Source organism: Mustelus asterias, chromosome 15, assembly GCF_964213995.1.
Source record: "Mustelus asterias chromosome 15, sMusAst1.hap1.1, whole genome shotgun sequence".
Lineage (NCBI taxonomy): Eukaryota > Metazoa > Chordata > Chondrichthyes > Carcharhiniformes > Triakidae > Mustelus > Mustelus asterias.
Window position 1 is genome coordinate 103,559,787 of NC_135815.1, and position 27,425 is coordinate 103,587,211.

General features: G+C 43.9%; 1 protein-coding gene across 1 annotated transcript in view; it reads left to right on the top strand.

The window, feature by feature from the left end:
• Nucleotides 1–27,425, top strand: part of LOC144504716 (utrophin-like) — a 631,247-nt gene that overhangs the window by 399,592 nt on the left and 204,230 nt on the right.

The following is a 27,425-nucleotide window of genomic DNA, read 5'->3' on the forward strand; positions in this document are numbered from 1 at the left end:
AGTTCTTGGAGCGTCTTCAGTACTATGTACAATTGAATAAAATTGCAAACAAATTGCTCATATCAGCTTTTCTCAGTACAATAGGAACTAAAACCTTTAATTTGTTCTGAAACTTGGTTCATCCAGCAAAGCCAGGAACTAAAACTTACGATGACTTGACAAAAACACATGAAGAGCTTGAACACTCTCTAAAGCCATTGATCATCAGCGAACAGTTCAGGTTCCACTGAAGGAATCCATTGGAAGGCGAAAGCATTGCTTAGTTTGTGGCAACCTTAAAAAGGCAACATTGTGAGTTTGGTGAGTCATTAGAAAATTCTTTTCGAGATCATCTAGTTTGTGGTCTCCAAAACTAGGCCATTTAAAGAAGATTGCTTACTGAAAATGCTTTGACTTTAAAGGCAGCAGTGGAAATCATTGTCAATGGAACTGGCTGCTAAAGAGGCTTCACAATTTGGTGGAGGAATGAGGATCCACAAGTTGGGAATTGTCCTTAAGAAATCAAAACAGCATTATGCATGTCTCAAATGTGCCAAAATGGGCCAATGAGTGAATGCTGGGGCAAAGATAGTTAATGCAAGAATTGTGGCAAAATGGGTCACCTTGCAAAAGCCTGTTGGGCTAGACCAGCTTGCCCTGAGAAGAATATTCAGAAGAAGAATCTGGGTAACTTCAAGAAAAAGAACAAGTTGCATCCTATAAAAAGAATTTACAACATGGAAGAAAAGAATTACGACTGTGAAAAAGAGAATGTCCAGAAATATGATGAAGAGCTCCAACTGAACATCTTATCCATACAGGATGAATCAAATAGATTCTGGACAAGCCGTTAGGATGGCAGTTGACACTGGTGCTGCTATATCTTTAATTTCTGAAATTACGGGAACAACCTTACAGGCTCGCCTCACTGGTCAATCAGGAATTCAAGATAAAGCCAAATATCAATAAGATCAAAGCAAGAGCGATTCATATGCAATTTGTCCTAAGGTTGAATAAGAATTACTTGTTAACACTAGTGTGTTAGAGCTGGTTATAATAAATGATTGGGTTACCCCCATTATATCTGTCATGAAACCCGATGGTTCAGTTCGGATTTGTGGTGAATTTAAAATAATTATAAATCCAGTGTTGCATGCTGATCAATATTTGCTTCCTTTAATTGTTTGCTGTGTTGTCAAGTGGGCAGAAATTTAGCAACATTTACCCTTCACAAGCATATTTGCAGATTGATGTAGCCACTGAATTGCAACCGTTGCTTACCAACATTACTCATGAAGGTCTATTTATTATAAGAGATTGTCTTTTGGGATAACATGCGGACCAGCTCTATTTCAAAGGTCGATAAATCAGATTTTAAGTGGTCTCTCTGGTATACAATGTTGCCTGGATGATATTCTAATTACAGGGTCCAGTGAACAGGAGAACTTGAATAATTTAGAAGCAATATTGAAACGTCTTCAAGTACATGGTTTGCTTATCAAGAAAGAAAAGTGTGACTTTTTCCAGACTCGTTATTGACCGTAAAGGCTTACATAAAGCACCTAAAAAGATGGACGCTATTTTAGAAGCACCACATCCGATGACTATGATGCAATTGAGGTCCTTTCTAGGATGAGTAAATGATTATGGAAAATTTGTTCCTAACTTAGCTACATTATTGAAGCCATTGCATAATTTACTGTGTGTAAGTCTGTCACGGGACTGGACAATAGAATGTGAGCAAAGATTCTTTGCAGAAGTCTGAAGCATTTTAATCCGAAGCTACCATTGCTGCTTGCTTGCAGCACAGTAAGAGTTTTAACAACACCAGGTTAAAGTCCAACAGGTTTATTTGGTAGCAAATGCCATTAGCTTTCGGAACGCTGCTCCTTCGTCAGATGGAGTGGAAATCTGCTCTCAAACAGGGCATACAGAGACACAAAATCAAGTTACAGAACACTGATTAGAATGCGAATCTCTACAGCCAACCAGGTCTTAAAGATACAGACAATGTGAGTGGAGGGAGCATTAAGCACAGGGTAAAGAGATGTGTATTGTCTCCAGACAGGACAGCCAGTGAGATTCGACAAGTCCAGGAGGCAAGCTGTGGGGGTTACTGATAGTGTGACATAAACCCAGGATCCCGGTTGAGGCTGTCCTCATGTGTGCGGAACCTGGCTATCAGTTTCTGTAAGAAGTTTAACAACACCAGGTTAAAGTCCAACAGGTTTATTTGGTAGCAAAAGCCACACAAGCTTTCGAGGCTCTGAGCCCCTTCTTCAGGTGAGTGGGAGTTCTGTTCACAAACAGAACTTATAATGACACAGACTCAATTTACATGAATAATGGTTGGAATGCGAATACTTACAACTAATCCAGTCTTTAAGAAACAAAACAATGGGAGTGGAGAGAGCATCAAGACAGGCTAAAAAGATGTGTATTGTCTCCAGACAAGACAGCCAGTGAAACACTGCAGGTCCACGCAACTGTGGGAGTTACAAATAGTGTGACATAAACCCAATATCCCGGTTGAGGCCGTCCTTGTGTGTGCGGAACTTGGCTATCAGTTTCTGCTCAGCGACTCTGCGCTGTCGTGTGTCGCGAAGGCGCAGAGTCGCTGAGCAGAAACTGATAGCCAAGTTCCGCACACACAAGGACGGCCTCAACCGGGATATTGGGTTTATGTCACACTATTTGTAACTCCCACAGTTGCGTGGACCTGCAGTGTTTCACTGGCTGTCTTGTCTGGAGACAATACACATCTTTTTAGCCTGTCTTGATGCTCTCTCCACTCCCATTGTTTTGTTTCTTAAAGACTGGATTAGTTGTAAGTATTCGCATTCCAACCATTATTCATGTAAATTGAGTCTGTGTCATTATAAGTTCTGTTTGTGAACAGAACTCCCACTCACCTGAAGAAGGGGCTCAGAGCCTCGAAAGCTTGTGTGGCTTTTGCTACCAAATAAACCTGTTGGACTTTAACCTGGTGTTGTTAAACTTCTTACTGTGTTTACCCCAGTCCAACGCCGGCATCTCCACATCATATCAGTTTCTGCTCAGCGACTCTGCGCTGTTGTATGTCATGAAGGCCGCCTCGGAGAACGCTTACCCGAAGATCAGAGGCTGAATGCCCGTGACCGCTGAAGTGCTCCCCCACAGGAAGAGAACAGTCTTGCCTTATGATTGTCGAGCGGTGTTCATTCATCCGTTGTCGTAGCGTCTGCATGTTTTCCCCAATGTACCATGTCTCGGGACATCCTTTCCTGCAGCGTATCAGGTAGACAACGTTGACCGAGTTGCAAGAGTAGGTTGGGAGTGTGCTCTGCCGAGGGGGGCCTGCCTCCCAAGGGGGTCCGATCCCGGGAGCGGGGGGGCTCTGCCGAGGGGACCTGCCTCCCGGGGTGGTTAGCGGGAGGGGCGTCTGCGAAGGATGGTCGAGAAGGATGGTCGAGAAGGATGGTGACTTCACAAGGGCAGAGAGGGCTTCGGAGATTCCCCTGCAGAATAGAAATCATCTTCGGACTTTTATTCTGCAGGTAGCTAAAAGCGCGGATCCGAATAAAAGGATCCGAATAAAGAATAAAAGTATAAAAGGTAGGCTGCAGTATACAGCGGGCAGCGTCGGGAGCGGGCAGTGGAGTGTGTGGGAAGCAGAGTGTGAGTTATAAGGGCTTTGGCTCACAGGGCTTAGGCAGAAAGGGCGAGCAGGGGTGAGTTTAATTCATTTTTGCTGTTTCTACCTGGTACTGGCAAGGTATCGAGAGGGGATGGGTGTGCAGGCAGTGCAATGTTCCTCTTGCACTATGTTTGAGGTGAGGGACGACGTCAGTGTCCCTGCTGATTACATCTGTGGGAAGCGCACCCATCTGCAGCTCCTCCAAAACCGTGTTAGGGTTAGGGAGCTGGAGCTAGAGTTGGATGAACTTAGGATCATTAGGGACGCAGAGGTGGCCATAGACAGAAGCTTTAGGGATACAGTTACTCCAAGGAATGAAAACGGATGGGTGACGGTGAGAGGGGCTGGGAGGAAGCAGTCCGTGCAGGGATCCCCTGTGGTCGTTCCCCTTAGCAACAAGTATTCCGCTTTGGATACGGTTGAGGGGGACGACATACCAGTGGTGAGCCGCAGTGAGAAGATCTCCAGCACTGTGTCCGTCTCTGTGGCTCGGGAGGGTAAGGGGCAGAGCGGGAGGGCAATAGTTATTGGGGACTCGTTAGTTAGAGGGATAGATAGGAGGTTCTGTGGCAGCAAAAGAGACTCGAGGATGGTATGTTGCCGACCGGATGCCAATGTCCGTGACGTCTCAGACCGCGTTTTCCGGATTCTTAAGGGGGAGGGGAAACAGTCACAAGCCGTGGTACACATTGGTACCAACGACATAGGTAAGAGAAGGGACGGGGATTTAAAACAGGAATTTAGGGAGCTGGGCTGGAAGCTGAGAGCTAAGACAAAAAATGTGGTCATCTCTGGTACGTTGCCGGTGCCACGTGATAGCGAGTTGAGGAACAGGGAGAGAGTGCAGTTAAACATGTGGTTGCAGGGATGGTGTAGGAGGGAGGGTTTCAGATACGTGGATAATTGGAACACATTCTGGGGAAGGTGAGACCTGTACAAACAGGACGGGGTGCACCTGAACCAGAGGGGCACCAATATCCTGGGAGGGAAATTTGATACGGCTCTTCAGGGGGGTTTAAACTAATTTGTCAGGGGAGTGGGAAAAGGAGTTGTAGTCCAGAAGTCAGTGTTGAGGGTGGTGAGGTATTGGGGAAGGTTTCAGGGTCAAGGGTGGGTACCGGTAGACAGGAAGATGGGTTGAAGTGTGTCTACTTCAATGCAAGGAGCATCCGGAACAAGGTAGATGAACTTGGGGCATGGATTGGTACTTGGGACTACGGTGTTGTGGCCATGACGGAGACATGGGTAGAACAAGGACAGGAATGGTTGTTGGACGTTCCGGGGTAGAGATGTTTCAGTAAGTGTAGGGAAGCTGGTAAAAGAGGTGGAGGAGTAGCATTGTTAATCAAGGATAGTTTAACGGCTGCGGAAAGGCACTTCAAGGGGGATCTGCACACTGAGGTTAGAAATAGGAAAGGAGCGGTCACGTTGTTAGGAGTTTACTATAGGCCCCCAAATCGTAATAGAGATGTGGAGGAAGAAATTGCTAAGCAGATTATGGATATGTGTGGGGGTCACAGGGTGGTTGTCATGGGGGACTTTAACTTTCCAAATATTGATTGGAACCTTTGTAGGTCAAATAGTTCGGATGGGGCAGTTTTTGTGCAGTGTGTGCAGGAGGGTTTCCTGATACAATATGTGGATAGGCCGACAAGAGGTGAGGCCACATTGGATTTGGTACTGGGAAATGAACCGGGCCAAGTGTTAGATTTGGTTGTGGGAGAGCACTTTGGAGATAGTGACCACAATTCGGTGTCTTTTGTTATTGCAATGGAGAGGGATAGGGCCGTACGGCAGGGCAAGGTTTACAATTGGGGGAGAGGTAATTATGATGCGATTAGGCAAGAAATAGGGGGCATAAGTTGGGAACAGAAACTGTCAGGGAAAGGCACTAATGAAAAGTGGAACTTTTTCAAGGAACAAATACTGGCTGTCCTTGATAGGTATGTCCCTGTCAGGCAGGGAGGAAATGGCCGAGTGAGGGAACCATGGTTCACGAGAGAGGTGGAATGTCTTGTGAAAAGGAAGAGGGAAGCTTATGTAGGGATGAGGAAACAAGGTTCAGATGGCTCGATTGAGGGTTACAAGTTAGCAAGGAACGAGCTGAAAAAGGGGCTCAGGAGAGCTCGGAGGGGACATGAGAAGTCCTTGGCAGGTCGGATCAAGGAAAACCCCCAGACTTTTTACTCTTATGTGAGGAATAAAAGAATGACCAGGGTGAGGTTAGGGCCGGTCAAGGACAGTAGTGGGAACATGTGTATGGAGTCAGTAGAGATAGGCGAGGTGATGAATGAATACTTTTCTTCAGTGTTCACCAAGGAGAGGGGCCATGTTTTTGAGGAAAAGAAGGCGTTACAGGCTAATAGGCTGGAGGAAATAGATGTTCAGAGGGAGGATGTCCTGGTAGTTTTGAATAAACTGAAGGTCGATAAGTCCCTTGGGCCTGATGAAATATATCCTAGGATTCTTTGGGAGGCAAGGGATGAGATTGCAGAGCCTTTGGCTTTGATCTTTGGGTCCTCACTGTCCACGGGGATGGTGCCAGAGGACTGGAGAATGGCGAATGTTGTTCCTCTGTTTAAGAAAGGGAATAGAAATGACCCTGGTAATTATAGACCGGTTAGTCTTACTTCGGTGGTTGGTAAATTTATGGAAAAGGTCCTTAGGGATCGGATTTACGACCATTTAGAAAGATGCAGATTAATCCGGGATAGTCAGCACGGATTCGTGAAGGGCAAGTCGTGCCTCACAAATTTGATTGAATTTTTTGAGGAGGTAACTAAGTGTGTTGATGAAGGTAGGGCAGTTGATGTCATATACATGGATTTTAGTGAGGCGTTTGATCAGGTCCCCCATGGTCGGCTTATGATGAAAGTGAGGCGGTGTGGGATAGAGGGAAAGTTGGCAGATTGGATAGGTAACTGGCTGTATGATCGAAGACAGAGGGTGGTGGTGGATGGAAGATTTTCGGATTGGAGGCAGGTTGCTAGCGGAGTGCCACAGGGATCAGTGCTTGGTCCTCTGCTCTTTGTGATTTTTATTAATGACTTAGAGGAGGGGGCTGAAGGGTGGATCAGTAAATTTGCTGATGACACCAAGATTGGTGGAGTAGTGGATGAGGTGGCGGGCTGTTGTAGGCTGCAAAGAGACATAAGAACATAAGAACATAAGAAATAGGAGCAGGAGTAGGCCATCTAGCCCCTCGAGCCTGCCCCGCCATTCAATAAGATCATGGCTGATCTGACGTGGATCAGTACCACTTACCCGCCTGATCCCCATAACCCTTAATTCCCTTACCGCTCAGGAATCCATCCATCCGCGCTTTAAACATATTCAGCGAGGTAGCCTCCACCACCTCAGTGGGCAGAGAATTCCAGAGATTCACCACCCTCTGGGAGAAGAAGTTCCTCCTCAACTCTGTCTTAAACCGACCCCCCTTTATTTTGAGGCTGTGTCCTCTAGTTTTAACTTCCTTACTAAGTGGAAAGAATCTCTCCGCCTCCACCCTATCCAGCCCCCGCATTATCTTATAAGTCTCCATAAGATCCCCCCTCATCCTTCTAAACTCCAACGAGTACAAACCCAATCTCCTCAGCCTCTCCTCATAATCCAAACCCCTCATCTCCGGTATCAACCTGGTGAACCTTCTCTGCACTCCTCCAATGCCAATATCCAATGCCAGAAATTGGTTTAGGTTGGAGGGTCACAGTTTTCTTTTTAACTGGTCGGTGCAACATCGTGGGCCGAAGGGCCTGTTCTGCGCTGTAATGTTCTATGTTCTATATATCCTTCCTCATATAAGGGGACCAATACTGCACACAGTATTCCAGCTGCGGCCTCACCAATGCCCTGTACAGGTGCATCAAGACATCCCTGCTTTTATATTCTATCCCCCTCGCAATATAGGCCAACATCCCATTTGCCTTCTTGATCACCTGTTGTACCTGCAGACTGGGCTTTTGCGTCTCATGCACAAGGACCCCCAGGTCCCTTTGCACGGTAGCATGTTTTAATTTGTTTCCATTGAGATAGTAATCCCATTTGTTATTATTTCCTCCAAAGTGTATAACCTCGCATTTCTCAACGTTATACTCCATTTGCCATATCCTCGCCCACTCACTCAGCCTGTCCAAATCTCTCTGCAGATCTTCTCCATCCTCCACACGATTCACTTTTCCACTTATCTTTGTGTCGTCTGCAAACTTCGTTACCCTACACTCCGTCCCCTCCTCCAGATCATCTATATAAATGGTAAACAGTTGCGGCCCGAGTACCGATCCCTGCGGCTCTACCGATCCCTACCGATCCCTACATAGATAGGATTCAAAGCTGGGCTGAAACATGGCAAATGGAGTTTAACCCTGATAAATGTGAGGTGATTCATTTTGGTACGACTAATTTAAATGTGGATTACAGGGTCAAAGGTATCGTTCTGAAGACTGTGGAGAAACAGAGAGATCTTGGGGTCCATATCCACAGATCTCTAAAGGTTGCCACTCAAGTGGATAGAGCTGTGAAGAAGGCCTATAGTGTGTTAGCTTTTATTAACAGGGGGTTGGAGTTTAAGAGCTATGGGGTTATGCTGCAACTGTACAGGACCTTGGTGAGACCACATTTGGAATATTGTGTGCAGTTCTGGTCACCTCACTATAAGAAGGATGTGGAAGCGCTGGAAAGAGTGCAGAGGAGATTTACCAGGATGCTGCCTGGTTTGGAGGGTAGGTCTTATGAGGAAAGGTTGAGGGAGCTAGGGCTGTTCTCTCTGGAGCGGAGGAAGCTGAGGGGAGACTTAATAGAGGTTTATAAAATGATGAAGGGGATAGATAGAGTGAATGTTCAAAGACTATTTCCTCGGGTGGATGGAGCTATTACAAGGGGGCATAACTACAGGGTTCGTGGTGGGAGATATAGGAAGGATATCAGAGGTAGGTTCTTTATGCAGAGAGTGGTTGGGGTGTGGAATGGACTGCCTGCAGTGATAGTGGAGTCAGACACTTTAGGAATATTTAAGCGGTTATTGGATAGGCACATGGAGCACACCAGGATGATCGGGAGTGGGATAGCTTGATCTTGGTTTCAGATAAAGCTCGGCACAACATCGTGGGCCGAAGGGCCTGTTCTGTGCTGTACTGTTCTATGAAATGGACCAGAAGACGGTAAAGTGGGATTTGGTGGTAGGGTTAGGCGCACGGTTCATTAAGTCGATTTAAATGCGTGCTAATGCATTTAAAACGTCGGGCCACCCAATTCAGGCATGGGCCGGGCCCGCGCCCGAATCGGGTGTCGGTAAAGCCGCGATCTGCTCGGAATGAGGTGCAGATCGCGGCATAGGACCGACGCCCAACTTTACCGCGATTTAACGGGCGCGAAGTTTTGTAAAATTGGGCCCCATGTATGTCAAGATAGCTTGAAATTTGTTGTGGGAAATCTGAGTGATCATTCTTCCTAGTCTGCATTGAAGAACTCTTGAACAACTACATGAAGGATCTTGCAGTAAAGTCTGGATGAAGGAATTAGCACATAGTTATTCTTGGTGGCCAGGTCTGGATGCTCAGATTGAAGAAAAAGTGCGACAGTGTCAATCATGTGCACAAATAAGAAATTCACCACCTTATCTTCTTTGCGTCCGTGGGAGTGGCCCAAAATGCCATGGCAATGTTTGTGTGTAGATTTCGCTGATCCGTTTGAGGGTTACATGTTCTTAGTCATAATTGATGCACACTCAAAGTGACCAGAAGTTGTTATCTTGAGATCTACTACATCTGAATAAACCATTGTAAAACTTGACAAAATGTTTGCAAGATTTAGTAAACTGCCACAGATTGTTCGCGATAATGGTTCACAGTTTACTTCACAAGAGTTTAAGGATTATCTCAAAGTAAATGATATTCGGTGTATAAAATCTGCACCTCATCATCCAGCAACCAATAGATTGGCCGAAAGACTCATACAATGCTTGAAACATTATTTAAAACTTGAAAAAAGCAGGATTTGTTATCTCATCGTTTGGGTGGCTTTTTGACATCTTATAGAAACACCATTTATGCAACAATCCAAAGTTCACCTGCATTACTACTCTTAAAGAGAAAACTGTGAACTACATTTGATTTGATATTACCTCCAGAAACTGAAGGGTTAGTAGAGCATCAGTAATAATTCCAAGTTCTAGATGAGAAGTGAGGGCAAAACAACTCTCATTTCAACCAGTAGATTGAGTGTTAGTGTGTAATAATGTCACGAATGAAAAATAGGTCCCAGCCATAGTTTTAGCAAAAACAGGTCCAAATTCTTACACGGTTCAAACCAAAGATGAACTAGTTTGGCGACACCATGCTGACCAATTGTTGTCATGTCAAAATGATTTCTCAGAATCATCTCCAGAAGTACCAACCTCTTTAGTCCCAAGTGTTCTGAATACTACTACAGAACACTTAGTTGAACCTGATGATTGTGTATCTGTTACTGTAACGAGTGAGAATAATACAGACTTATTTCCAAGAGAAGTAACTATTGAAGTTCCAAATCATGCTTCTAAGGTTAGGACAGGCAAACATCATATACAACCAAAGAGGGATAGATGTCCTCCTGATCGACTTTCTTATTGATTTAATATAATGATTATTGGTGCATAGTACTGTGTCTAGAGTATTATTGATCCAATGCATCACATTGTAGTAATTTGTTGCCATTTGATTTATTGTTGTCACATATATTGGTATAGAGTGAAAAGTATTGTTTCTTGCATGCTTCTTGCAAGCATACCATTCATAGAATACATAGGGGAGAAGGAAACGAGAGGATGCAAAATATAGTGTTAAAGTCATATCTAGGGTGTAGAGAAAGATCAACTTAATATAAGGTAGGCCCATTCAAATGTCTGGTGGCATCAGGGAAGAAGCTGTTTTTGAGTCGGTTGGTTTTGTAACTTTTCCCAACAGAAGAAGGTGGAAGAGTGTATGTATGGGGTGCAAGGGGTCCTTGATTACGCTGGCTGCTTTTCCAAGGCATGGGAAGTGTAGACAGAGTCAATGGGTGGGACGACAGAAGTAAAAGGGGAGACATGTTGTATATTTAAAAAGGTTCCAGGTTGCTTTAAGAGTTGATCACATGATTTGATGGCGATGTCAATGGGTGTCTGCAGAGGCTGTTGTTTTACTTTCAGTTTGTACTCTGTACAGGAAAGAGTTGCTGGAATAAATCCCTTGTTGTTAGTTGAATCTCCGTGTGCAAACCTAATCTTTGTTTGCAAAAAGCTAAACCCCTAACATCGTTGGAACATTACAGGTAACATTCAGGATATGATAGTGGAGGATTCAGGGATGGTAATTCCATTGAGTATCGGGGGCGATGGTTAGATTCTCTCTTGATGGAGTTGGTTATCACCTGGCACTTGTGTGGCGAGATTGTTACTTGTCACTTGTCAGTCCAAACCTGGATATCGTGCAGGTCTTCCTGCTTTGGACATGGACTGCCTCGATATCTGAGGAGTCGCAAATGGTGCTGAACATTGTCCAATCATCTACAAATATCCCCACTTCTGCGATTGTGATGGAAGGAAGGTCATTGATAAAGCAGCTGAAGATGGTTGGACCTAGGACACTACCCCAAAGAGCTGCTGCAGTGATGTCCTGGAACTGAGATGATTGACCTGCTGCCACCACAACCATCTTCCTTTGTGCCAGGCATGACCCCAAGCAGCAGGAAATTTTCTCTCCCATTGCCATCAACCCCAGTTTTGCTAGGGTTTCTTGACGTTTCTTGATGCCACTCTCAGTCAAATGCTGTCTTGATGTCTAGGGCAGTGATTCTCACCTCACCCCTGGAATTTGGCTATTTTGTCCATGTTCATTGTCACAGTCCACAGTGTTTGGTTATCCAGTGCGTTCAGCTATTTCTTTATATCATGTGAAGTGAATCGAATTGGATGAAGACAGACATCTTGATGCTGGGGACTTCCAGAGGATGCTGAGATGGATCAACCACTCACGTGCCGAACAGCATAGCTCCACATGTGATTGAGTACAATACTGCTGCTGCTGCTGATGATGACGACCCACAACACCTCATGCATGCCCAATCTTAAATTGGGATCTGTTTGAAGTCTCCCTCATTTACTACGTTGAGAGTGCCACCTAACACGATGAAGGGTATCCTCAATGTAAAGTTGGGACTTCGTTTCTACATGGACTGTGCAGTGGTTACTCCTATTGATAGTGTCATGAACAGATGCATCTGCGGTAGACAGGTTGGTGAGAATGACGCCGAGTATGTTTTTCTCTTTTGTTGTTTCCTTCACCACCTGCCACAGAGCCAGGCTAGCAGTTATATCCTTAGGACTCAGCCATCTCAGTTTTTGGTGGATGCTACTGAGCCACTGTCCCACCGAGATTACATTCTGTGCCTTGGCCACCCTCAGTGCTTCCTTCAAATGATGTTCAACATGGAAGAATGTGGTAGGTGGTAATCAACAGGACATTTCCTGGCCTCTGTTTGACCTGAGGCCATGATACTTCATAGGGTCCAGAGTTAATGTTGAGGACTCCCAGGGCAACTCCCTCCCAATTGTATACCACTATGCCGCCACCTCTGCTGGGTCTGTCAGAAGGTTTTGGGTTCAAGTCCTACTCCAGTAACTTGAACACAAAATAGGGTAGTTGATCCTGCAGTGGGGTACTTTGGATGAGTCATGAAAACCAAGACTCTGGCGATAAATGCACCCATTCATTTTCTTTTTTGGTTTTGCACAGCCTATTCATTGAGGAAGTATTTGGTGGCAATAGAGGCAGCTCAGAGGAGGTTCACTAGATTGATTCCAGAGATGGGGTGGGGGAGGGGGATGTTTTAAGAAGAGAGACTGAGCAGGTTAGGCCTATACTGTCTAGAATTTAGAGTAAGATGATAAAAAGATATTGACAAAGTAGACATAAACCTTCCTTTTATGGGGCAATCTAGAACAAGAGGTCATAGTTTTGGGATAAGGAGTAGCAGATTTAAAACAGAGATGAGAAAAGACTACTTCTCTCAAAGGGTCATGAATCTGGCATTCACCACTGGAACATTGAGTAAATTTAAGGAGGAGATATTAGTAATGGATTGAAGGGCTATGGTGACCGGGTGGGAATGTGGAGTTGAGGCCGCGATGAGATCAGCCATGATCGTATTGAATGGCGGAGCAGGCTCCAGGGGCTGAATTGCCTACTCCTGCTCCTATGTTCTTATATTCTCATGAAGTGCATTGTACCATTAAAATTTAGTGCATGATTGTACACATGGTATCTTAAAGACTTATGCATGGTCCGCACAGTAACTTCCAGGTTGCTGCACCACAGCACACTCTGGAGGAAACCTTTTGCCTGCCCTTTCAGTGGAAGTAAAAGATTCCGTGCCACAGATTTTGATGAACAGGAAACCTGGTGTCCCAGCCGATTTTTATCCATCAGTCAACATGTGAAACTGGATGATCTGGTTATTATCATACTGCTGTGTGAGGGAACTTGCTATGCAGAAATTAGCTGCCACATTTTCTGAATTATAACAATGACTGCACTTCAAACTTCTTGGGCTGTGAACTACTCTGAAGTGACCGGAGGTCATGAAAGGAGCTACAGAAATGCAAGTTCTTCCTTTCCCACTGTGACTAAATTGGATATAAATCTGTGTAATTTTTGTACATTTTTCTGTCACCCTCTGACTTTGATCCAAATATCTGTATCTCTGCCTGTGGCCAGAAGCAAGTTTTCTCATGAATTATTCAGTATCATCTCCATTTGTTGTGAATTTAATTAGGTTATTCCCTAAATCACATCTTTAACTCCAACATCATTTCAATCTGCCCAACTTTATTTTATAATGTGTTTTACCTTGGTTCATTGCTGTGCTCATTTTTATAAATTATGCAAATTGGACTCAGAGCTTGGCAACAAAGTGGGAGCAGTGGGAATGAAAATTTAAAAAGATTTAGCAGCACTGTGTTTATGTGCAGAAGAGTGACAGGCTGCAGTTTATGGCAGATAAATGTACAGTAATGCAAATTGGCAAAGGCAAGAGGAATATGTAGAAAAATATGAAGGAAATGGAGTGGGAAAGAGATACTCAGCCTCTATTGCTAAGCTGTTATTATGGACAGAAGAGAGTCAAACTGAATGTCTTTATCCTGTCACCATCTGTCCATAAGCAGAGATGTTTGTGAATTATTTTTAAAGTGGGCTGTGACATATTTCCCCAAACCCTAAGTTTGTGTGATCCAATTTTATTGGTGACACACAGCAAATTCACTTTCTGATTAATTCAGGAGGTTAGTTTATTTTACATTCAAACCCAGTGGCCGAGAGGGTGGGGGAAATTGTTCCTTCCATATCAGCCTGGCACGAGGGACCTTGTCAAAGGTCTTGCTAAAGTCCATGTAGACAACATCCACTGCCTTGCCCTCATCAATCATCTTTGTCACTTCCTCAAAAAACTCAGTCAAGTTTGTGAGACATGACCTCCCCCTTACAAAACCATGCAGCCTATTGCTAATAAGTCCATATTTGTCAAAATATGAGTAAATTATGTACTTAAGAATCTCTCGAATTAAATGTTTAACCCTTTCATTAGCTGGGTTAATCTTTCACAGAAGGCTATCGCTGTTCCTTGCCTGTCACTGAGTTAAATTCCTGGAATTCCCTCCCCAACAGCACTGTGGGTGTACCTATAACCACAAGGACTGCAGCGGTTCAAGAAGGTGGCTCACAACCCCCTTAAGGGCAATTAGGGATGTGCAACAAATGCTAATTTGCCAGCATCACTCACACCCCATGAATGAATTAAAAAACATAGATTAAAATAAGACATTTGAAAATTATTTATGGCCTTTTTAAGGAGCAGTTTCATGTTAATGGCTTAGGTCATTCAGGAAAATGTTTCAAGATCAAAGCTAGGATTTAGAGGACTGAGTCATGATGAGTGGTTATGAACCCAAGGCTTTTCTCTAAAGAATGAATAAATAAAGGTAAACCTGGTACAATATTTCAACTTTATATATTTGTTTCATCAACAGGAAACATGCAAATTTAATGTTGTAAAGAGAATTCTTTTACACAATTCTTCAGCAAAATGCTGATTGACAGAATACATTTGAAGTAGATTTGGTGAAATAGGAAACCTTTGAAGAATTTCTAAGCAAAGGCAGACAAGTTCCTACAATCAAAAGGATTTATTGTTATATTTTATAAATGACAGCACAGAGATACCTTGCAGAAAGTAAAGATAATTGAATAGAGAGACTAGATAAGCATAGATTGTTTACTCCTCTCTGAAGCACATTGCTTCTTTCTGGTTTATTAATCCTATATGTATCATTCTCCACACTGCCTATTTTAGTCCTGTTGGCTTAGAGAGAAATTTGATTTCAACCTTTATTTGTTCCTTCACAACTAACAAATCTTTGATCCTGTCTCCATTCAAGCTATTCTACTAAGAAAACACTGACCTCTGACCCTCTCCTCATAGCTGGAAAATTGAAGCTTGCACTCCATTATTTTCCCTGGGATTGAATACCATTTACTGTTTGTTCCTATTTAGTTGAAAATCATTTTGATCGCTGCTGAACTCTGCAAAACATACTGCCGCCTCTTGTAATGATAGGAGGTTCTGTTTATATTTTTCTCACGCACCATTCCTGAGTGATTGTGCTGCATGGAATTACAGCAATCCCGCTCTCCCAACTTGAATAACTTGTGTTTATAACTGGTCTTATTTGTAATTTTGGTCATTCTTTCCATCTGACTTCTGCCTCGAAGTCTTTAATAAGAGCCTGATCAGATTTTTTGCCCAGGATAAAACATTCCTCTTTTGAATTTTCTTGCTATTAACTTGATGATGTCCTCAGAATTTCAGTTGAGAGGAGAAGCAGTAAGATCACCCACCACTTCTGTGACACACTCCAGCAACCCTCGTTCCACCCTTAAACATACACACACCCTCATATAAACATACACTGACTGACTGCACACTCACATACACAAACATACATAGGACAACAGCAGTGGTGACCTGTCTTTCCCCCACTCACCTTGTGATGGAGGAGGCTTGGCTTCTGTTATAAAGTGATACAGAAATGAACAGCCTCCATTTTAATACTCAGCAAGTCAGACAGAGAGAAACAATATTGAATTTCAAGTCAAAGGGGGCGACCTTACCAAAAACATTCTAAGTGCCAAATGAGCATGAAAACAGGAGATGTTTGCACCAATTTTTTGGGCGAGCTCTCAGAAGCTATCTTATGTCACTTGTAGAAAAAAATGAGGCAAAGTATGATTCTCGCCAACAGGGGGAGTGGATGGAGTCTATTCTCATCGGGAAGCCGGCTGCTGACTGCTTGAGGGCATCATTGCACAGCATAGTGCATTGGGAGACCATGCGCAATGTATAATAGTACATAGTTTATTGGAAGATTGTCACTGCCCACTCTCCTGGACATTGCCCCCTCTCTCCCCAGTTGCCCCCCTCCCCGACCGCAACCCCCCTGGCTGATCGTGGCCCTCCCCACGCTCACCCCTCCGCCCTTGCTGATCGCCGTCCCCATTCACAACATACGATAGGAGAAAAGAGCTGTTGAATGGTTGGCAAGTCAGCTCTGATTGGCTGAGGCATTTTCTCAGTTCGCAAGCTTGACGGAGAAATAGAGCTCTTCAAAGCTATCCCGTGGGATGGGGACTGCTATGGTCGGGTCATTGCTCTCTGTATTGCATAAACTTGCAAATGGACCAAAGGCTGCCACTTTCAGGCCTGAAAAGTGCATGTACCCCAAGTTGCCTTGAGAAGGCCAAGTATTTCAAAAATGTGAACTACAGATTAAGCAGGCCATTCGCGCTGCTCCTATGCTGTGGCTATGCAAGTGGTATTTACCACTAACAGGATGCTGCTGTCAATCCAAAAAGACATTCTGACCATGAAACAACTGAGCCATCTCATGTATGAATTTTATTGTTGATATGATGCCAGGTACATATGCTGTACATCCCAACGATTGGCTGTTTGATTCAAACAACCAAAGGAACATGCTGCTTGTAATAAGCAGATCAAGTACAGACTGTATTTAGCCAGTCCTCACTTGCAAAATCCAAAGCAAAACATCTACTGTTAGACTTGATTCTGCGATTGGGCAGTGCTTGCTGAAAAATCCTGAGTGTGCCAATAACTAAAACAACAACCAATTTAAGATAAACAGTCAAACTAGTAATGTGGCTAATTTATGCTTGCTTGAAGCAACATAGGTTTGTATGCAAGAGTCTGTAAACAAAAGTATTATGTTCAAACCTTACACCTTTTTTTGAATTTCCCTGGAGCTTGTGGAGCCTCTAGTTTCCCTTTGCTTTCTCTGTGGCAATGCCTTGGTCAGTCAGGGCCAACCAATCAGAACACTTTTCTTCTGCAGCATAAATTGTTGTAATTGTTTGAAATTTGGCATTCTAAGATTTGTCCTGATGAGTGCAAAATGAAAAACCTCACCAGTACACCTCTCTGTTCAGCAAAGTTAAAAGATAGAAATGTAAGAGATTTTGAGCCAGTAGAAAGGAGAGGAGGCAGGAGAAACAAAAGGGAAGGTCTATAACAGGGTGTGTGGGAGGCAGGAGAGATTAACCAACAAAAGATTTCACGATGCAAAAGAAAAGAGTGATAACGTGTATAATAAAAAAAGAGGTTATGTCCAGATGAGGCATGAATGGCTATATAGCAGCCATAACATTGCAAGATGAAGGGATAAAGAAGCCATCAAAAACCACACAGGACACGAGGCAGAGGACATTATCTATCTAAACTTGTTGAACTTAATGTTTGAGCCCACAAGGCTGGAAATTTCCGTGAAAGAAAATGAGGTCCTGTTTCTCAAACTTGCACTGAACTTCACTGGAACACTGTAGTTAGTAAGAAGTTTAACAACACCAGGTTAAAGTCCAAAAGGTTTATTTGGTAGCAAAAGCCACAAGTTTTCAGAGCCTTAATTCTGTTCACAAACAGGGCATATATTTGTGGAATATTATGGGTAGAGATGAGGAATAGTAGAGGGAGAAAGACACTAGTAGGTGTGGTATATAGGTCCCCAAATAATAATGTTGAGGTAGGGAGGGCTATAAACAAGCAGATAAGGGATGCGTGTAAAAACGGAATGGCAATAATCATGGGGGACTTCAACATGCACATTGACTGGCAGACTCAAGTCGGTAAGGGTGGAATGGAGGAAGAGTTCTTAGAATGCTGTCGGGATAGTTTCCTTGAACAGCATGTTACGGAACCGACGAGGGAACGAGCTATTTTGGATCTGGTATTGTGTAACGAGGTAGGTAGAATTAAGGATCTTATTGTGAAGGACCCTCTTGGGTCTAGTGACCACAATATGGTCGAATTTCTGATTCAGATGGAAGAGGAGAAAGTTTGGTCCCAAACCAGTGTCCTCTGTTTGAACAGAGGGAAATATGATAGGATGAGGGATGAATTGGCTACGGTAGACTGGGAGAGCAGGCTGGCAGGTAGGATAGCTGAGGAACAGTGGAGGATTTTTAAGGAGATCCTTTTCAGTTCTCAGCAAAAATATATTCCAGCAAAAAACAAGGATTGTAAGAAAAGGGAGAACCAGCCGTGGATAACGAAGGAAATAAAGGAGAGTATTAAAATAAAAACAGCTGCGTACAGAGTGGCCAAAAATAGTGGAGAAACAAGTGATTGGGAAAAATTTAAGAAACAACAAAGAGAGACTAAGAAAGCGATAAAGAAAGGAAGGATAGACTATGAAGCTAGGCTAGCAATTAATATAAAAATGATAGTAAAAGTTTTTATAAATATATAAAAAGGAATAGAGTGGCTAGAGTGAATGTTGGACCCTTGGAGGACGAGAGGGGGGAGTTAATAGTGGGAAATGAGGATATGGCTGAGTCTTTAAATAAGTTTTTTGTGTCGGTCTTCACGGTGGAGGACACAAATAGTTTGCCAAATATTAACGATAGAGGGTTGGCAGCAGGAGAAATACTTAATACAATTAATGTTACCAGAGAGGCAGTGCTGGGTAGACTAATGGGACTGAAGGTGGACAAGTCCCCGGGTCCGGATGGAATGCATCCCAGGGTATTGAAAGAAATGTCAGAGGTAATAGTGGATGCGTTAGTGATTATTTATCAAAACTTGTTGCATTCTGGGGTAGTGCCGGTTGATTGGAAAACGGCTAATGTTACGCCGCTGTTTAAAAAAGGAAGGAGACAAAAGGCGGGTAACTATAGGCCGGTCAGCTTAACGTCTGTAGTAGGGAAAATGCTGGAATCCATTATTAAAGAGGAGATAGCAGGGCATCTGGATAGAAATGGTTCGATCAATCAGATGCAGCATGGAGTCATGAGGGGAAAGTCGTGCTTGACGAACATGTTGGATTTTTATGAAGATGTGACTAGGGCGGTTGATGGAGGAGAACCGGTGGATGCGGTGTCTTTGGATTTCCAAAAGGCGTTTGATAAGGTGCCCCATAAAAGGCTGCTGAAGAAGATTAGGGCACACGGAGTTGGGGGTAGTGTGTTAAAGTGGATTGGGGACTGGCTATCCGACAGGAAGCAAAGAGTCGGAATAAATGGGTGTTTTTCCGGTTGGAGGAAGGTAACTAGTGGCGTGCCGCAGGGATCGGTACTCGGGCCGCAACTATTTACCATTTATATAGATGATCTGGAGGAGGGGACAGAGTGTAGGGTAACGAAGTTTGCAGACGACACAAAGATAAGTGGAAAAGTGAATCGTGTGGAGGACGGAGAAGATCTGCAGAGAGATTTGGACAGGCTGAGTGAGTGGGCGAGGATATGGCAAATGGAGTATAACGTTGAGAAATGCGAGGTTATACACTTTGGAGGAAATAATAACAAATGGGATTACTATCTCAATGGAAACAAATTAAAACATGCTACCGTGCAAAGGGACCTGGGGGTCCTTGTGCATGAGACGCAAAAGCCCAGTCTGCAGGTAAAACAGGTGATCAAGAAGGCAAATGGGATGTTGGCCTATATTGCGAGGGGGATAGAATATAAAAGCAGGGATGTCTTGATGCACCTGTACAGGGCATTGGTGAGGCCGCAGCTGGAATACTGTGTGCAGTATTGGTCCCCTTATATGAGGAAGGATATATTGGCATTGGAGGGAGTGCAGAGAAGGTTCACCAGGTTGATACCGGAGATGAGGGGTTTGGATTATGAGGAGAGGCTGAGGAGATTGGGTTTGTACTCGTTGGAGTTTAGAAGGATGAGGGGGGATCTTATGGAGACTTATAAGATAATGCGGGGGCTGGATAGGGTGGAGGCGGAGAGATTCTTTCCACTTAGTAAGGAAGTTAAAACTAGAGGACACAGCCTCAAAATAAAGGGGGGTCGGTTTAAGACAGAGTTGAGGAGGAACTTCTTCTCCCAGAGGGTGGTGAATCTCTGGAATTCTCTGCCCACTGAGGTGGTGGAGGCTACCTCGCTGAATGTGTTTAAAGCGCGGATGGATGGATTCCTGATCGGTAAGGGAATTAAGGGTTATGGGGTTCAGGCAGGTAAGTGGTACTGATCCACGTCAGATCAGCCATGATCTTATTGAATGGCGGGGCAGGCTCGAGGGGCTAGATGGCCTACTCCTGCTCCTATTTCTTATGTTCTTATATAAAGACACAAACTCAATTTACCGAATAATGGTTGGAATGCGAATACTTACAGCTAATCAAGCGCCCTGCCAACCACATTGGTTTGGAATTCTTGGTTGAGGAAAAGGAAGACCTATAAAGAAGCACTGATACGAAAGCTAGCATCATCAGAATAACCATGATGGAGCCTTAGAAACGGGGAGAATGAAATGGAGCTTTTACAAGAAGCAGGGTGTGAGGAAATATAGTCAAACTAACTGCGGAAATCCATGGGTTTGTAATGAAAACTAGTGAAAAGTCTACCTCCAGAAATGGAGATGGAGAAGTTGAGGAAAGGAAGAGTCAGAGATGGACTAGGTGAAGGTGAGAGAATTGCATTTTCCAGTTTGTGGTACGAGCAGGCGATGGCACTGATACAGTTATCAGTGTACCAGAAAAAGCGATGAGAGAGGGGGCTCAAGTAAGAATGGAATAATTAATATTTCACATAGCCCACACAAAAAGCAGGCATGACTAGAACCCAAGTGGACTCCCACAGCAACACCTTTTATTTGGAGCCTCCTTTTCAAAGTGATTTCTTTCTATGTTCCTCGGATTCTGATTAATCTGCTCAAATGATTCCATATTGATTTTATTACTTTGCTTTGGAGATTTCCAGCAATTACCAGTTACTATCTTTTAACTGTCACATCTGAATTAACTCTGAGGACTTGTGCATTGTTAATATGTTAAAAAACACTGTATGAAATTGGTGTTCAGCACAGAATTTGGACTTTTTGGTTGGTGCTCAGGCTTTCATCTCTTTATTACTTTAACCTACATCCTGATTTTTCACCTTTTACTCCTCAGCATATCTTCTGTACTCTAATACAGGCGGATAGCCATAATCCTAGATTTTACGAATTATGCCCTTCTACTTCCTCCTTAATTCCCCCACTGTCTCTAACACCCGCTAAACTGATCCATAATATTCATCTTTATTCTCTGCATTGACCTGTTACTTGCAGCACTGTTCATTTTGCCACTGGTGTGGTGACCAATCACAATATACCATATCATGAAAGTAGCCAGGTGAATGTTTGCACTTTTGATCCTTCTTTAGTGAGTTCTGAGTTGCATCTTTCTGACCTGGAACTAAGGGAAATATCAAAGGGTGTGTTCACTGGGTAGCTGTTGTGCTTTGAATTTAGGTTAAGCAATATTGCACAAGGCCTTGGTGCTGGCTTTCCATATTGCTATTGGATTAGAATTGCAGTTTTCTGCAGTGTTCACTGTTAGAAAGAACCGTGTCCCTTATGGTGTAGCATAGTACAGGAAGATGTGTTGTTTCTCTCCTACCTCTCTCAATATACATTTGTATCTCACATGGCAGACCTCATTTGTACCCATCTTTGCTTGCTTGGTTGCCTGATTGGAACACTTGCACAAAGCACTGTGAGGGGTCATCATCAGCCACATCTCCCTTTTTGTTTGTGCCACACAGGCTGCATAGTTGCAGAGAGCAGATTGAAGTGTCTGTCTCAGCTCACTGAGACAGAAAGTGAATGATTCTAAATATTTTACAAGTTCTGGGTTTGGAATCCAAACAAGACATAATTTCATTTGTCAGTTATACTTTTTCACAGAATCTCAGTGGGAGGATGAAAAGCAATCAGCTCTGGAATAGATGTGACGAGAGGGAGAAAACTGAGTGAATAAAGCTTTGAGTAGACAAATCTCTGTAGGGGTACATTGGAATTAGACAGTTTAATAAATTTATGCATCTATCATTTTATTTGCTTTGCAAAATAAATTTTGTGTTTTATTTAAAATATCTGTCATAGAACATTTCATTGCCTTAAAACTAAATAGTCAGAACTAAAAGATTAATATATCTAAAGTGTATTTAGCAATTCATAAATTGATGTACTTTAATTGGATACTAAAATTCAATAGATCCAAGAATTATCTTTTAACAAAATCCATCATAGTGGCTTGAGCAATACTAGTGACTAGCTGTTATATACTGCACTCTCAGAATGAAAGAACGTGGAGTTGGATGCAAATACCAATATGGGTTTATTGAATAACTTAATTCTACAAAGGCTTGAACTAGACTGAGGCAAAGCCTATGACGCAGCCGATAACATCACAAACTGTACATGTGACCAGACTCTTAGTAACTATGCAACAACAACTCCAAATATATAACATCTCTCCCCTTTTACTTCTAAGGTCCCTTAACAAATAACCATAGCACTTTTACCTCATCAAAACATCTATACAAGGGCATGCAATGAATTATGACATAGTAATAATAGTGAACAGGAAAGATGATCTGTGTCTATCCTGCACTGGTTGCCTGCACACTTCAGGAATTTGATTGTTCTTGACCTTAGAGATACTATCTGGGTTTTCAGAGGATGTCTCTACCCTGGAAGGAGTAATAGTCTTTTTTGCAGAAGAAAGACTAGAAGCAGCAAGGGATTCTTCGGCAATCTTGGTTTCAGCTGATTGAGTAGAGGTAGCAGTCATGATATCCAGTAGTATGGATGATGGTTCATCCTGAGGTAGCTGTGACATACTACTGGCACGTTGATGCATGTTGCTAACAATTGATCTGCATGACATCTCCGCATTAGCTCACCTTCAGTGTGTACTGAGGGGGCCAGTTTGAACAAACAGTTGCAGCAACCCACTTATCATCCAAAAGTTGCTGTCATTGATGAAACAAGCGTCTTTAGGAATTACCACCTCTTCCTAAGAGTAAGAAGAGTCTTCTCTTCTGCAGTAAAAGTAGATCAAATGTAGTTCTCAGCTGCCCCTTCAGGAGTAGGAAATCTGGAGAACTCGAGTGGTCGCATGTGTGCTGTTGAAATACATCGTCAAGAAACTGTTTAGACAGTGATTTAATGGATCTTGGTTCTTGGAGACTTTAAGTGAATGCTGCAAGGACTCGACAACCCTTTAAGCTAATCTATTGGTGGATGGAGTGGTATTGTGCTGATTTTGTGTGTTGGATACCACTCATCTTTAGAAACAGAAACATAGATCGGACAAGTTAGAAAAGTGTTTAATTGGAGTAAGGGGAATTATGAGGCTATCAGGCAGGAAATTGGAGGCTTAAGTTGGATAGAGGTTTTCTCAGGGAAATGTACGGAAGAAATGTGGCAAATTTTCAGGGAATATTTGTCTGGAGTTCTGCATAGCAACGTTCCAATGAGAGGGAAGTTATGGTGGGTTACAGGAACCGTGGTGTACAAAGGTTGTAATGAATCTAGTCAAGAAGAAAAGAAAAGCTGATAAAAGGTTCAGGGAGCTAGGTAATGTTAGAGATCTAGAAGAGTATACGGCCAATAGGAAGGATCTTAAGAAGGAAATTAGGAGAGCCAGAAGGGGTCATGAGAAGGCCTTGGCAGGCAGGATTACGGAACACCTCAAGGCATTTTACAAGTATGTGAAGAGCAAGAGGATAAGACGTGAAAGAATAGGACCTATCAAGTGTGATGGTGGGAAAGTTTGTATGGAACCGGAAGAAATAGCAGAGGTACTTAATGAATACTTTACTTCAGTATTCACTATGGAAAAGGATCTTGGTGGTTGTAGCGCAGACTTGCAGAAGAATGAAAAGCTTGAGCATGTAGATATGAAGAAAGAGGATGTGTTGGAGCTTCTGAAAAGCATCAAGTTAGATAAGTCACCGGGACCGGATGAGATGTACCCCAGGCTACTGTGGGAGGCGAGGGAGGAGATTGCTGAGCCTCAGGCGATGATCTTTGCATCATCAATGGAGACAGGAGAGGTTCTGGGGGATTGGAGGATTGCGGATGTTGTTCCTTTATTCAAGAAATTTCAAGGAATGTCTGTAGAGTTCTACAGGACAACGTTCCGAGCAGACAGGGAGGTATTGGTAGGTTAAAGGAACTGTGGTGCACGAAAGCTGTGCGGGACCTAGTCGAGAAGAAAAGGAAAGCGTACAAAAGGTTCAGAGAGCTTGGCGAAGATAGGGATCTAGATGAGTATACGGCTTGTAGGAAGGGACTAAAGAAGGAAATTAGGAGAGCCAGAAGGGGTCACGAGAAGGCCTTGGCAGGTAAGATTAAGGAAAACCCTAAGGTGTTCAATAAATATGTGAAGAGTAAAAGGATGAGACGTGAAGGAATAGGGCCTATAAAAGGTGAAGGCGGGAAAGTCTGTATGGAACCAGTAGAAATGGTAGAGGTGCTTAATGAGTATTTTGCCTCGGTTTTCACAGAGGAGAAGGACCTGGGTGGGTTAACTGCGGGCTTGCGGTGGAATGAAAAGATTGAGTATGTGGACTTTAAGAAAGAGGTTGTGCTGGAATCTTTGAATGGCATCAAGATAGATAAGTCGCCAGGTCCGGATGGGATGTACCCTAGGTTACTGTGGGAGGCGAGGGACGAGATTGCAGAGCCTCTGGCGATGATCTTTGCATCATCGATGAAGACGGGAGAGGTATTGGAGGATTGCAGATGTGGTTCCTATTTTCAAGAAGGGGAATAGGGATAGCCCAGAAAATTATGTCCGGTGAGTCTAACCTCAGTGGTTGGTAAGGTGATGGAGAAGATCCTGAGGGACAAGATTTATGAGCATTTAGAGAGGTTTAGTATGCTCAAGAATACTCAGCATGGCTTTGTCAAAGGCAGATCGTGCCTTACGAGCCTGGTGGAGTTCTTCGAAAATGTGACTAAACACATTGACGAAGGGAAAGCGGTAGATGTGGTTTATATGGATTTTAGCAAGGTGTTCGATAAGGTCCCCCATGCAAGGCTTCTCGAAAAAGTGAGAGGGCATGGGATCCAAGGGGCTGCTGCCCTGTGGATCCAGAACTGGCTTGCCCAAAGGAAGCAGAGAGTGGGTATAGATGGGTCTTTTTCTAAATGGAGGTCGGTCACCAGTGGTGTGCCCCAGGGATCTGTTCTGGGTCCCTTGCTGTTTGTCATTTTCATAAATGACCTGGATGAGGAAGTGGAGGGATGGGTTGGTAAGTTTGCCGACGACACGAAGGTTGGTGGGGTTGTGGATAGTCTGGAGGGATGTCAGAAGTTACAGAGGGACATAGATAGGATGCAAGACTGGGCGGAGAAGTGGCAGATGGACTTCAACCCAGATAAATGCGTAGTGGTCCATTTTGGCAGGTCAAATGGGATGAAGAAGTACAATATAGAGGGAAAGACTCTTAGTACTGTAGAGGATCAGAAGGACCTTGGGGTCCGGGTCCATAGGACTCTAAAATCGGCCCCGCAGGTGGAGGAGGTGGTTAAGAAGGCGTATGGTGTGCTGGCCTTTATCAATCGAGGGATTGAGTTTAGGAGTCCGGGGATAATGATGCAGCTATATAATACCCTCGTCAGACCCCACTTGGAGTACTGTGCTCAGTTCTTGTTGCCTCATTACAGGAAGGATGTGGAAAAGATTGAAAGGGTGCAGAGGAGATTTACAAGGATGTTGCCTGGATTGAGTGGCATGCCTTATGAGGATAGGCTGAGGGAGCTCGGTCTTTTCTCCTTGGAGAGACTTAGGATGAGAGGAGACCTAATAGAGGTATATAAGATGTTGAGGGGCATAGATCGGGTGGACTCCCAGAGACTTTTTCCCAGGGTGGAAATGTCTGCTATGAGAGGACACAGGTTTAAGGTGCTGAGGGGTAGGTACAGGGGAAATGTTCGGGGTAAGTTTTTCACACAGAGGGTGGTGGGCGAGTGGAATTGGCTGCCGTCATTGGTGGTGGAGGCAAACTCAATAGGGTCTTTTAAGAGACTCCTGGATGAGTACATGGGACTTAATAGGATGGAGGGTTATAGGTAGGCCTAGAAGGTAGGGATATGTTCGGCACAACTTGTGGGGCTGAAGGGCCTGTTTTGTGCTGTAGTTTTTCTATGTTTCTATATAGCCCTGGAAATTATAGACCAGTGAGTCTAACTTAAGTGGTTGGTAAGTTGATGGAGAAGATCCTGGAGAGGAGAGACGAAGGATGAGGGGTGACCTGATAGACGTGTATACGATGTTGGGAGGTCTTGATCGAGTGGACAGTCGGAGGGTTTTTCCTAGGGCTGAAATGGTTGCCACAAGAGGACACAGGTTTAAGGTGCTGGGGAGTAGGTACAGAGGAGATGTCAGGGGTAAGTTTTTCACTCAGAGGGTGGTGGGTGCGTGGAATGGGCTGCCAGCAATGGTAGTGGAGGTGGATTCGATAGGGTCTTTTAAGAGACTTTTAGATAAGTACCTGGAATTTGGTAAGATAGAGGGTTATAGGTAAGCCTAGTAATCGCTAAGGTAGGGACATGTTCGGCACAACTTTGTGGGCTGAAGGGCCTGTATTGTGCTGTAGTTTTTCTATGTTTCTTCCTTTAGCTTAACACACACACATTTAAAATTAATACGGATGACCAAAATATTTTTGGAACTACAATCGCCCCATCAGCACACAGTCAATATTGGTGGATTTCTACTCAGAATCCTCCCCCCACCCACCAGCCCCACACCAGATGATTGTCATGCTGACTAGTCTGACTTCACTGAAAGTTTGATCAATGAAAACAAAAGGGCTTTATTCAACTAACAAACATATAGAACATTACACTCTATCAATTTGTGATACTCCTGTTCAAGGATAAATTGGCCAGCTCCTTCCAGGTCCTCTTGTGCATAGTCTCAGGCAGTTTTGGTCTCCATGATGAGACTCGGGGCCCGATTTTACCATTGCGTCGCACCCATTTTCAGGTGCGAAAACTTGGTAAAGTCAGGCGTGAGGCAACGAGTGCGATCTGCGCCTGTGTCCGCGCAGATGCCCACTTTACCAAATGCGTTTGCATGTATTTAAATTAACTTAATGACCTGGACGCTCAATTTTACCAGCATTTCCCCCTTTACCATCGCGTTTGCCCTTCCAGATTCGGCGTGAAACAGACATGCTCGGCAAAGGTCTGTTTCGGGCGCTCCAGCTTCTGAAGAGGTAAGTTCAGAGCTTCCAATGGCTCTCTGACTCAGATCGGTGGTGTGGGGAGGGGGGGGCGGGCAGATCATTCTCTGGTTGGGGGGGGGGGGGAGAGCCCGATCATTCTCTGGTTGGGAGGAGGGTGAGGTCCAATAATTCTCTGATGGGGGGGAGGGAGGCCCGACCATTCTCTGGTGAGG